Source organism: Erythrolamprus reginae, chromosome 3, assembly GCF_031021105.1.
Source record: "Erythrolamprus reginae isolate rEryReg1 chromosome 3, rEryReg1.hap1, whole genome shotgun sequence".
Classification (NCBI taxonomy): Eukaryota; Metazoa; Chordata; class Lepidosauria; order Squamata; family Dipsadidae; genus Erythrolamprus; species Erythrolamprus reginae.
The window spans coordinates 247359511-247373986 of NC_091952.1; positions in this window are offsets into that span (position 1 = coordinate 247359511).

Below are 14476 nucleotides of genomic sequence, written 5' to 3' on the forward strand. Positions count from 1 at the left end.
AGAGTGGATGATTTTTTTCTTTTTAAAGGGAACCTATCATTAGAATCAAAGAGACACATTTTCAGGAAATCATTTAAGTCACAACTGTCTGTTTCCTGTGTTGGGATAGCCTGCAATCCTGATTCACAAACCGGGGAAAACTCCCGTTTAGGTGGCTGAATTCTTTTCCCGGGGGTTATTTCTTTAAGCGGCCTCCTAAAAGATGGCTTGTTTTTGCCAAACCCTATGGAAAACGGCCAGGCACATGGATTTGATGACTGTTTTTGGCAGGTTCTCCCCGAGTTACTGATCTAGTTAGGAATTTCCCTTAAACATTGATTGAACTTCTATTGTTTTGGTCCATTCTGCACTGGAATGGCATTCTTTTTACTATTGTAGAAAGTTAGCACTTACCTACCCCAATCCTAGAAGAATGGAAATATTATGAGAAACATTTTTAAGAAGGCAGAATATTATATTTCCCTGGAAACATGTTTCTTTTTACAGGCAGGAAGCAGGCTCACTCTTACTAACCCCCCACCTATCTTGATAGCCCTCAGCAGGGATCAGAACTGAAGAGATAAAGAGATAGCTAGCTCTATTCATAAGCAAATTATTTATTTATTTACGCATTTATTTATTAGATTTCTAGGCTGCCCTGAGTCGCTTTGAGAAATCAATCAATCAATCAATCAATCAATCAAACAAACAATCAAACAAACAATCAATCAAACAAACAAACAAACAAACAAACAAACAAACAAAATTCCCTCACCCAAGATTTAAACAAAGGTAGGAATAGCCCTCAGCCATAATAGGAATTGCCCAACTCCCTTTCAGAGTGCCAGCTCCTTCATTACATCATCTCAATTGCACCACATCCAGTATTGGATTCCTATTGGACCTTCTTTCCAATCAGCCTCCAGCCTCCATTTTGTCTCCAGTAGTACCAAAGTTATGAAAGTCAGGTGGGTGACTTAGAAACATAGAAGACTGACGGCAGAAAAAGACCTCATGGTCCATCTAGTCTGCCCTTATACTATTTCCTGTATTTTATCTTAGGATGGATATATGTTTATCCCAGGCATGTTTAAATTCAGTTACTGTGGATTTACTAACCATGTCTGCTGGACGTTTGTTCCAAGCATCTACTACTCTTTCAGTGAAATAATATTTTCTCATGTTGCTTTTGAACTTTCCCCCAACTAACTTCAGATTGTGTCCCCTTGTTCTTGTGTTCACTTTCCTATTAAAAACACTTCCCTCCTGGACCTTATTTAACCCTTTAACATATTTAAATGTTTCAATCATGTCCCCCCTTTTCCTTCTGTCCTCCAGACTATACAGATTGAGTTCATTAAGTCTTTCCTGATACGTTTTATGCTTAAGACCTTCCACCATTCTTGTAGGCCGTCTTTGGACCCATTCAATTTTGTCAATATCTTTTTGTAGGTGAGGTCTCCAGAACTGAACACAGTATTCCAAAAGTGGTCTCACCAGCACTCTATATAGCGGGATCATAATCTCCCTCTTCCTGCTTGTTATACCTCTAGCTATGCAGCCAAGCATCCTACTAGCTTTCCCTACCGCCTGACTGCACTGTTCACCCATTTTGAGACTGTCTGAAATCACTACCCCTAAATCCTTTTCTTCTGAAATATTTGCTAACACAGAACTGCCAATACAATACTCAGATTGAGGATTCCTTTCCCCCAAGTGCATTATTTTACATTTGGAAACATTAAACTGCAGTTTCCATTGCTTTGACCATTTATCTAGTAAAGCTAAATCAATTACCATATTACAGATGCCTCCAGGAATATCAACCCTATTGCACACTTTAGAGTCATCGGCAAATAGGCAAACCTTCCCTACCAGACCTTCCCCTATGTCACTCACAAACATATTATTTATTTATTTACACATTTATTTATTAGATTTCTAGGCTGCCCTGAGTCACTTTGAGAAGGGCGGCATAGAAATCAATCAATCAAACAAACAAATAAATAAAATTCCCCCACCCAAGATTTAAACAAAGGTAGGAATAGCCCTTAGCCATTATAGGAATTACCCAACTCCCTTTCAGAGTGCCAGCTCCTTCATTACATCATCTCAATTGCGCCACATCCAGTATTGGATTCCTATTGGACCTTCTTTCCAATCAGCCTCCAGCCTCCATCTTGTTTCCAGTAGTACCAAAGTTATGAAAGTCAGGTGGGTGACTTTGGGCCAATGCTTATGCTCTCAGTATACATACAAGAAAATACACATTTATCAAGAATCATGAGGTAGAACATTTAATGATTGTCATAGGGGTCAAATAAGCAATGAGGAAACAACCAATATTAATAAAAATCTTAAGCATATAAGCAACGTTACAGTCATAAAATCCTAAGTGGGAGGAAATGGCTGATAGGAATGATGAGAAAAAAATAGTAGTACTGTAATAGTAGTGCAGACTTAGTAAATAGTTCGACAGTGTTGAGGGGATTATTTGTTTAGCAGAGTGATGGCGTTCGGGAAAAAACTGTTCTTGTGTCTAGTTGTCTTGGTGTGCAGTGCTCTATAGCAACGTTTTGAGGGTAGGAGTTGAAACAGTTTGTGTCCAGGGTGCGAGGGGTCAATAAATATTTTCACCGTCCTCTTTTTGACTCATGCAGTATACAGGTCCTCAATGGAAGGCAGGTTGGCAGCAATTGTTTTTTTCTGCAGTTCTGGTTATTCTCTGAAGTGATGACTTCTAGTCTTTCCTTATGCATGAAAGCTGATTTGGTATCTTTGGTCCAATCACCAAGTCATGGTGACCTCTAGGCATAAGAGCTGGCTGGGTGACTTTGGCCCAACCACCAGGTGATGGTGAGTTCTAGTCCCATTTTATGAACGAAATCTGGCTGGGTATCCTTGGGCCAATCACAAGGTGACAATGAGTTCTAATCCTACTTTAGGCCCGAAAGCTGACTTTTATTTATTTATTTATTTTATTTATTTATTGTTAGAGTTGAAAGGGACCATGCAGGTCATCAAGTCCAACCCGCTGCCTGAGCAGGAATCCTAAAGCACCCAAGCCAAATGGCAGTCCAATCTCCTCTTGAAAGTGTCCAGAGTTGGGGAGTTCACTATCTCTGCAGGCAGGTTGCTCCACTGGTTGATCGCTCTGACTGTCAGGAAGTTCTTCCTTACTTCTAGGTTGAATCTCTCCTTGGTCAGCTTCCAGTCGTTGTTCCTTGTCTGGCCCTCTGGTGCTCTGGAGAATAGAGTGGCCCCCTCCTCTCTGTGGCAACCCCTCATATACCTATTGTGGTTAGCTCTGGCCCAGCTCCTGCCCCAAGGACTGTGGATGTGGGGGAGACATCCACATGCTGCAGGCCTGTTTTGCTCCCGGTGGAATCTGCTGATGAAGGCTCCTCTGACCAAGAAGACATGAGTGACAGGGAGGAGGAGAGTGTGGCAGACAGCTCAGAAGGAGATCAATTATCTAGCTCCTCCTTGGATTCAGAACAGCCACGCATGCGGAGAGCGATGCATAGGCAACAACAACTGAGAGATTATTATCAAAGAAAATGAGGCCACCTGTGGTTGGGTGGGGCTGTGGTAATTAGTGAGACTGCTATAAATAGCAGCCTGTGGGTTTGGCCACTGTGGAGGATTATCTGATCGTTGTGTTTCATGCCTGCTTTACTGACTTTGACCTTTTGTGTGCTGATTTTTCCCCACTTTGAAACTAAAGCAGAGCAAAGTGTGTTTCACTTTGTGAAAGAAGAAGGACTGTGAATTGCCTCACAGCTGCAAGCTAAGTATCACAGAACTGATAAGGGACTTGTACAAATTACCAGTTTGTTTGGAGACGAGTGCTCTTTGCTATAACAAAAGAGGGCTTAGGTTAAGTGAATTTTCTTTATAAAGAACATTGTTTTGAATTTTCAAACGTGTGTGTGTGTGTCTGAAATTTGTACCTGTGAATTTTTGGGAGGAGTCTACCAGAGAGCCCGACAGAACACCTATATAGAGCTATCATGTCCCCTCTGACCCTTCTTTTCTCTAGGCTATCCATGCCCAGTTCCCGCAACTTTGGGTTAGTTGCTGTGTCTCGGATCAATCCGCCTCATAGGGCTGTTGTTGTTGTGGGGAGAATAGGAGGAGAAGGGGGTATTAGACATGTTCGTTGTGCCATGAGTTACCTATAAAGTCATAAAGGCAAGATAAAAATCTAATGAATAAATAATTCACTCATTTGCGCAGCCTCAAGGTTGAGGAGCAAAGATTTCGCCTCTGACCTTGTAGAGAAATAAGTTTTATTCCTCCTGCAGAGGAGGTTTTAGCGAATGGACAATCAGGAGAAGCCTATATGCTCTGGAGGAACAGGTGTATTAATTCTCTTTAGTTACTTATTAAAGAAAAAAAAATGATACAAAGCAAACCTAGTTTTTCAAGATAGGTAACAAAGGGCTCCGAAGAATCGATAAGCATCTGAGTTACTGATTAACTCTTTTGCAAGATTCTGCAGCGGTTAGAAGATTAATCTGAAATGGAGACCAAAAACACAGAAATGTGCCAAAATCAAAAAGGGTTCAAAAGTTTACAGCAAGATGTTGTGCTTGAGGAAGACTGCAGAAGTTTTAAGTTTGTGGAAGAATGCAACTCCACTGCCCTCCATGGACTGGAAATATTAAGTGAATTCTGCTTTAGCCGGTGTTAGTGCCAGACTGAAGCAACAAAATGAGATGGAAACAAGATTAGGGAAAGTTTTTGGCCCGTGGTCTGTTTTTCCTCGCCTTATGTCACTGTTAAGTCCTTCTCAAATGAAGGCAGATCTAGAATAGAATAAGGCAGAATAGAAAAACACAGTTGGAAGGGACCTTGGAGGTCTTCTAGTCCAACCTCCTGCTTAGGCAGGAAACTAACTGGTTATCCAACATCTTCTTTAAAACTTCCAGTGTTGGAGCATTCACAACTTCTGGAGGCAAGTTGTTCTATCATCTATCTATCTATCTATCTATCTATCTATCTATCTATCTATCTATCTATCTATCTATCTATCATCTATCATATACAGTCAGCGAAGCAGTGGAAGTGATGTGCCGGTGCCTGGAGGCTGTTGGGGTCTGGATGGGTGTCAACAGACTCAAACTCAACCCTGATAAGATGGAATGGCTGTGGGTTCTGCCTCCCAAGGACAATTCCATCTGTCCGTCCATAACCCTGGGGAGGGGCATTATTGACCCCCTCAGAGAGGGTCTGCAACTTGGGTGTCCTCCTCGATCCACAGCTCACATTAGAGAAACATCTTTCAGCTGTGCCGATGTGGGCGTTTGCCCAGGTTCACCTGGTGCATCAGTTGCGGCCCTATTTGGACCGGGAGTCACTGCTCACAGTCACTCATGCCCTCATCACCTCGAGGTTCGACTACTGTAATGCTCTCTACATGGGGCTACCTTTGAAGAGTGTTCGGAAACTTCAGGTCGTGCAGAATGCAGCTGCAAGAGCAATCATGGGCTTCCCTAAATATGCCCATGTTACACCAACACTCCGCGGTCTGCATTGGTTGCTGATCAGTATCCAGTCACAATTCAAAGTGTTGGTTATGACCTATAAAGCCCTTCATGGCATCGGACCAGAATATCTCCAGGACCGTCTTCTGCCACACGAATCCCAGCGACCAGTTAGGTCCCACAGAGTTGGCCTTCTCCGGGTCCCGTCGACTAAACAATGTCATTTGGCGGGACCCAGGGGAAGAGCCTTCTCTGTGGCAACCCTGACCCTCTGGGACCAACTCCCCCCAGAGATCAGAATTGCCCCCACCCTCGTCGCCTTTCGCAAGTTCCTTAAAACCCACCTCTGCCGTCAGGCATGGGGGAATTGAGATATTCTTTCCCCCTAGGACTTACAATTTACGCATGGTATGTTTGTATGTATGTTTGGTTTTATAATAAGGGTTTTTTTTAGTTGTTTAGTATTGGATTGTTACATGCTGTTTTTTATCACTGTTGTTAGCCGCTCCGAGTCTGCGGAGAGGGGCGGCATACAAATCCGATAAATAAATAAATAAATAAACAAACAAACAAACAAACAAACAAACAAACTACTGTACTATATTATAACATCTACTTCATTTTGACATTGTAATTTGCCTAATTAGAGTCAGTTATAATATACTAATAATTTTCCCATAAAATTTCTCAATATACTACTAAAATATAACATCCAGTTCTATATTTTCATTTTAATAATATAATTAAAATCAATTAATTAAACACAAAAAAACTTATAAAATTTCTTAATATACTACTATGCTGTATGATTATACAATTTAAAATCTACTTCTTTATTTCTATTTTAACAATATAATAAAATAATTAGAATCAGTTGATCAATCAGAAAACCTTATCTCTTAAAATTTCTTTGCTTCTCCTCACTGCTGTCATCAATGATTGGCAGGAGATCAGCACATGTGACTTGAATAACAGCACGTCCTCCGTGTCAGGCTGTGACAATCTCATATTCTCTGAGGTGGATTTCAACAAATAAATGCATTTCATCTCCCTGTTATCCTCATGGGCAGTTGGCCACAGCCACAACTCTGGCTTTGTATTAGTGGAAACTGATTTAGTAGTAGTTAATTTAGCCGTGGGCGACTTTACGGCCTTTAAACAACTGAGGCGAACCATAAACAAGTCAAACGGGTAGATTTCCACCACAAACGGAGGAGCCAAAATTATATCTGGCAAGTTTATGGCTCAGGTTGTTGTGTTTAAACGTAGGGTTACAAAGAGCATGACACCCTAGTGTTATTTTACATGCCTTCTGTTTGGACTTGTCTAGGTGGAAATCAAATAAATTTCTATTCATAAAGCTATACAGCAATAAATAAATAAATAAATAAATAAATAAATAAATAAATAAATAAATAAATAAATAAATAAAGTCCACTGCAACAACATCGCCAAGAAGGCTTCAAGAGTTGTTAACTTAATCCTACGTAGCTTCTGCTCTGGAAATCTCACACTACTTACCAGAGCATACAAAACTTTTGCCAGACCCATCCTAGAATACAGCTCATCCGTTTGGAACCCATATCGCATCTCAGACATTAACACCCTTGAAAACATCCAGAGATACTTCACCAGAAGAGCCCTGCATTCCTCCTCCAGTAACAGAATACCATACAAAACTAGATTTAAAATCCTGGGCCTAGAAAACTTAGAACTAAGACGCCTTAAACATGATCTAAGTATTGCCCCAAGATCATATGCTGCAATGTCCTGCCTGTCAACAGCTACTTCAGCTTCAACCACAACAACACAAGAGCACATAACAGATTCAAGCTCAATATTAAACGTTCCAAACTTGACTGTAAAATATATGACTTTAGTAATAGAGTTGTTGAAGCGTGGAACTCATTACTGGACTCCGTAGACATCCCCTAACCCCCAACATTTTTCCCTTAGACTGTCCACGGTTGACCTCTCCAGATTCCTAAGAGTTCAGTAAGGGGGGCGTGCATAAGTGCACTAGAGTGCCTTTCGACCCCTGTCGTATTGTCTCTCCTATATCCCGTATACCTTCTCTTCTATCCCAATATCTTTCTTCTATTCTCTCATTGATTATTTTATCCTATACACTCTCTTCTATTCTTTCTCTAATTCTATTTCCTTGAAGGTGTCCTCTATTACCTTCATTGTGTATTATTGTGTATTGGACTAGATAGATAGATAGATAGATAGATAGATAGATAGATAGATAGATAGATAGATAGATAGATAGATAGATAGATAGATAGATAGAGAAAGAAAGTAAGTAAGTAAGTAAGTAAGTAAGTAAGTAAGTAAGTAAGTAAGTAAGTAAGTAAGTAAGTAAGTAAGTAAGTAAGTAAGTAAGTAAGTAAGTAAGTAAGTAAGTAAGTAAGTCGGGGAAAATTCCCGGAGGTGTTTAAACAAAGACCAGACAGTCCCATGTATTCTTTGATTTATTCTGGACTTATTCTGGATTTTTAAAAATTTATTAGAGTTGAAAGGGACCTTGCAGGTCATCAAGTCCAACACCCTGCTTAAGCAGGAAATCCCACAGCACAGTCCAATCTCCTCTTGAAAATGTCCAAAGTTGGGGAGTTTACAAACACCACTGGCAGGCCGTTCCACTGGTTGGTCGCTCTGACCATCAGGAAGTTCTTCCTTATTTCTAGGTTGAATCTCTCCTTGGCCAGCTACCAACCATTGTTCCTCGTCTGGCCCTCTGGTGCCCTGGAAAACAGCATGACCCCTTCCTCTCTGTGGCAACCCCTTCAAGTACCTGTAGACTGCTATCATGTTCCCCCTGGCCCTTCTTTTCTCTAGGCCAGTGTTTCCCAACCTTGGCAACTTGAAAATATCTGGACTTCAACTCTCAGAATTCCCCAGCCAGCATTCGCTGGCTGGGGAATTCTGAGAGTTGAAGTCCAAATATCTTCAAGTTGCCAAGGTTGGGAAACACTGCTCTAGGCTATCCATGCCCAGTTCCAGCAATCTCTCTTCATAAGTCTTGGTTTCTAGTCCCCCTAATCATTATGGTTGCTCTTTTCTACACCTTCTCCAGAGTATCTATGTCTCTTTTGAAGTGTGGTGACCAGAACTGAATGCAGTACTCCAGATGTGGTTTGACCAGGCGTTATAGAGTGGTATTAATACCTCTCTGGTCTTGGAGTGCATCCCCCTGTTGATACAGCTTAGGATTGTGTTGGCCTTTTTAGCCGCTGCTGCACGTTGCTGGCTCATATTTAGTTGATTATCCGCCATGACTCCGAGGTCCCTTTCACAGTCACTACTGCTAAGCAGGGTTCCTCCCAGACTGTATGTGTGTCTAGTTTTTTTTTTACCTAGGTGAAGGACTTTACTCTTCTCGATGTTGAACAGCATTTTGTTAGTTTGGGTCCACAGCGTTAATCTATCTAGGTCTTTCTGTATTTTGAGCCTATCCTCTAAGGGCAGTGTTTCCCAACCTTGGCAACTTGAAGATATTTGGACTTCAACTCCCAGAATTCCCCAGCCAGCATTCACTGGCTGGGGAATTCTGGGAGTTGAAGTCCAAATATCTTCAAGTTGCCAAGGTTGGGAAACATTGCTCTATGGTGTTGGCTATCCCCGCCAGGATTCTTACACCGAATCCATCTGGCGGATAAACTGAACGCAAGCGTGTGTGAGATTTTGGTGATTTTTTCGCTTCTGTGAATGCGCAAAGGTTTTTTGGTTTTTTTTCTTCTCTTGCTGTTTTATTGCCTAATAACTTTGTGGGCTTCTGCTGGATGCTATAATTAATCTTGGTGAGATGAAGGGACAACAGGAAAAAGAAGAAGGAGAACGGAGGGATTTGCCTCTTCTGAAGTGCATCCTGTTGTTCCAGCTGCTTTGGAAAGGTTGACTGCATTTATTTGCTGTTGGCTCTAAAGGCAGGGCTGGAAAGAGAGGGGGGGGGTTTGTGTGTGTGTCTTTTGTTCCCCATCAGATCTTATTTCATTGAGCTCAATTTTTTTGTTTTTGCCTGGGCAGTGTCCTTCATAGACAACATTAGTACAATTCTCCTGGGTGGAACATGTCTTACTTCAGATCAGGACATTGCTGTTCTTGCAGCCTCCCTAGTTTGTCTTGCTTCAATTGCATGCAATAATAATAATAATAATAATAATAATAATAATAATAATAATAACAACAACAACAACAACAACAACAATAATAATAATAACAATAATAACAACAACAATAATAATAACAACAACAAATTACAACGATAATAATAATAATAATAATAATAATAATAATAATAATAATAATAATATCTACCAGTGACAAAGAACTGGTGGGATCACAAGCCCGAAAAAGTGGTCAAAAATGAGCAAGCCAAACTACTGTGGGACTTCCGACTTCAGACTGACCGAATTCTGAAGCATAACACACCAGACATCCTGATTGTGAAGAAAAAGAAAGTATGGATCATCGACATCTCAATCCCAGGGAACAGCAGAATTGAGGAGAAGCAGCTAGAGAAATTAGTGAAATACAAAGATCTAAAAATCGAGCTGCAACGATTCTGGCATAAGCCAGTGAAAGTGGTCCCAGTGGTACTTGGCACGCTGGGCGCAGTGCCAAAGGATCTCAGCGGACATTTGAAAACCATCGGAATTGACAAAATCTCCATCTGTCAATTGCAAAAGGCCGCTTTACTGGGATTGGCAAACATAATTCGCTGCTACATCACACAGTCCTAGGTGCTTGGGAAGCGCCCGACTGGTGATGAAATATGAAATCCAGCATAGTGATCTTGTTTGCTGTGTTGTACTGACATAAAAATAATAAAAGAAATTTAAGAGATTTTTTCCTGTTGGAAAAAATGTCTATTTGGGATCAGTTCCAAGTGGCGGGGAGAGATACTGGAAACATGCATTGAAAGATGGTTTATTAATGAACAGGATCACGTGGTTTGAGTTCCTGGGCAGAAACAGGGCAGAGATGCTGAGATTTCCCAGGGTTTTATGCCCTCTGTTGAGCTTTGAATTTGAGCTTGTGCTTGGTTGAGCCTTGCTGGGTGATGATGTAATGAAAGGGCTTTGGGCAATTTCTACCATGGCTCTGTCTGAAGGCTGTCCTGAGTCCCAGGCTTGGTTGAACCTTGCTGGGTGATGATGTAATAAAAGGACTTTGGGCAATTCCAACTATGGCTCTACCTGAAGGAGGTAGATCTTTGTTATGTAGAATAGACTGGTCCATTGACAAAAGTAGGGAGGATAGGCAGAATTTCTGCCTCCCTTTTAGGGAAAATATTCTGACCTTTTAATATTTCCTAAAATATCTCATTTTCCCAGTAGGGGTTGGATGCTAACTTCCTAAACTCCATTAGAGTTTTTCAGATTGCAAAGCTTTCAAGCAATGGTACACAAAAATCATGTCAATTCAAAAATGCCACCAAAGCAGCTTCAAGAGTAATAATCTGGGAGCCCAAACAATTTCTTAAGTAGTGGTTCTCAATCTGGGGGTCGGGACCCCTTTGGGGGTTGAATGACCATGGGAAAAGACAATTTTTTCAAGGTGTTAGGAACTAAAGCTTCTATTCTGGAACATATTTTTACACTCTGACCAATCAGGTGTTTACAGTGGGGGTGACCCTCTGACCTTCCTGCCAATCAGCTTAAAGCTCTGATGGGAGAATTGGTGCTAGACTTATGGTCGGGGGTCACCACAACATGAGGAACTGTATTAAGAGGTTGCGGCATTAGAGAACCACTATTGTCCATTCCAGCCTTCTGATTCAATGTTCTGCAAAATCCAGGAACTCAAGTGAATGAATAACAGAATAACAGAGTTGGAAGGGACCTTGTCGGTCATCTAGCCCAACCCCACCCACTTGGCCCAAGCGGGAGATCCTACACAATTTCTGACACTGGGCAGTTCAGTCTGTTTTTGAAAGCTTCCAGTGATGGATGAAGCGTGCCTTCTTTCTCTCTTTTTCCCAACAACAAGGGAGAGTAAGTTACTCAATGAGAGCCAGTGAGGTTCCTAGGCTAAGGCAGGATTAGAACCTGGATTACTCCTAGCCTTGCTTATTCCGCCCCGAGTCTTCAGAGAGGGGCGGCATACACGTATTATTATTATTATTATTATTATTATTATTATTATTATTACTATTACTATTACTATTATTATTATTACTACTACTACTACCATCATCATCATCACCACCACCACCACCACCACCATCATCATCATTATTAAGCTTGCCTCTTCCTGCTCAGCCCCATATACAAATTGGGAATTCCGCTCTTCCTTTTGCCTTGCCCTCTCTCCTCCTGGCAGCATTTTTGGACTTCAGTGGCCATCATCAGTTTGTTTCCGTCTGGTGTAGTTCAGTCAATGGAGCTTCTTGATACTCGGCTCTTAAAAGTTGGAGTAAAAAGTTAGGTTGAAACTTGAAGGCTACTGTCAATGAGAACCAACCACAGGAGTATAGCATCCTCTAGTGGCCATATTAGAGATTGTGCTCTTTCGTCATTCTTCCCCGTATAGAACATAGAACAGAACAGAATAGAATAGACCTGGATTGCAGTAATCGAGACTCAAGATGATGAGGGCACGAGAGACTGTGAGAAGAGACTTCCTATCCAAATAGGGCCGCAACTGGTGCACTATGTGAACCTGTGGAAAAGTCCTCCTAGCCACAGCTGAGAGATGGATGACTAAGGATCTTCACAGATTTATTTATTATTTATTATTTATTATTTATTATTTATTATTTATTATTTATTATTTATTATTTATTATTTATTATTTATTATTTATTATTTATTATTTATTATTTATTATTTATTATTTATTATTTATTATTTATTATTTATTATTTATTATTTATTATTTATTATTTATTATTTATTATTTATTATTTATTATTTATTATTTATTATTTATTATTTATTATTTATTATTTATTATTTATTATTTATTATTTATTATTTATTATTTATTATTTATTATTTATTATTTATTATTTATTATTTATTATTTATTATTTATTATTTATTATTTATTATTTATTATTTATTATTATTATGGTCTTCTATGCCTCCCTACTCCCAAAGGATTCTTTAAGGATTTATTTTTATTTATTAATTTATTTATTTAGTCCAATACATAATACACATTGAAGAGAATAGATATATAGTAATATAACTAAAGAAAAGAATAGAAGAAAAGATATAAAAGTATAGGTGAACAAATTTGAAAGGAAGAAAAGATAAAGGAGATAAGGAGAGACAATTGGACAGGGGATGGAAGGCACACTGGTGCACTTATGCACGCCCCTAACTGACCTCTAAGGAACCTGGAGAGGTCAATCGTGGATAGTCTAAGGGAAAAATGTTGGGGGTTAGGGGTTGATACTACTGAGTCAGGTAATGAGTTCCACGCTTCAACAACTCGGTTGCTGAAGTCATATTTCTTACAGTCAAGTTTGGAGCGGTTAATATTAAGTTTGAATCTGTTGCGTGCTCTTGTGTTGTTGCGATTGAAGCTGAAGTAGTCATTGACAGGTAGAACATTGCAGCATATGATCTTGTGGGCAATACTTAGATCGTGTTTTAGGATGCTTTGATTCGCCCTGGATTTTCTTTCACTATTTTCCAAGCATACTTCCAAAGACTGCAGTAAAAGTGAGGCATCCCTACTGTTCTTCAAGAAGGTGTAAAGGATCTCATTGGGCCCCACAAAATCCATGTTAGTCAGCCCATGAACATGAGTTTCAATGTGATGGAGGTGTTGAGTCCAAATCACATTAAGGCAGGACTTCTGACACTCCAGCAAGGAATTTCTATTATGGCAACTAAGAAGAAGGGCTCAAGAATGGAATTATTTATTATTGATTGATTCATTCATTGATTGATTGATTATTGATTATGCTTATATGCTACCCAACTCCTGAAGGATTCTGGCTTTCAACAAGTAAAAACAATTCTTGGAACAATATAAAACATTAATTAGAAAAACCCAATAAAACACATATATTCTCACAATCCTTCCTCATTCATAGAACATAGAAACATAGAAGATTGACGGCAGAAAAAGACCTCATGGTCCATCCAGTCTGCCCTTATACTATTTCCTGTATTTTATCTTACAATGGATATATGTTTATCCCAGGCATGTTTAAATTCAGTTACTGTGGATTTACCAACCACATCTGCTGGAAGTTTGTTCCTAGCATCTACTACTCTTTCAGTAAAATAATATTTTCTCACGTTGCTTCTGATCTTTTCCCCAACTAACCTCAGATTGTGCCCCCTTGTTCTTGTGTTCACTTTTCTATTAAAACACTTCCCTCCTGAACCTTATTTAAGCCTTTAACATATTTAAATGTTTCCATCATGTCCCCCCTTTTCCTTCTGTCCTCCAGACTATACAGATTGAGTTCATGAAGTCTTTCTTGATAGGTTTTATGCTTAAGACCTTCCACCATTTTTGTAGCCCATCTTTGGACCGGTTCAATTTTATCAATGTAGGTAGTATCTCAGTCAATCAATAGCCCCAGGCCTGCTAAAAGAGCCAGATCTTTAGAGCTTTGAGGAAGGTCATTAAGATGAAGAGGACACGAATCTCCGGAGGCAGTTGGTTCCATAGTGCTGGAGCCACCACAGAGAAGGCTCTTTCCCAAGGGCCCATGAGCCAACATTGTTGCTTGCATTGCATTTGGTTTTTTTTGCACATCTGCAATTGCATGGGCATCCTTTGGGCACTCTGCACCAAAAAGGTTAACCGTCACTAGATAGAGCTTCCTGCTTGCATGGGGGTAGTTGGGGTCAGACTAGAAGACCTCTAAGTCCCTAACAACTCTTGTTATTCTGTTTCTCTGTTCAGGTAGCGTGCGTTTCCTTCAAGAACAAAAGTCTGGTTGGAGACATTCTTTGCAATTTTGCAAGAAATTTAATGTCTTTGACCAGAGATGATTTAAGGCCCATTGAGAAAATAGTTTTGTGCAGTGCCCTGTG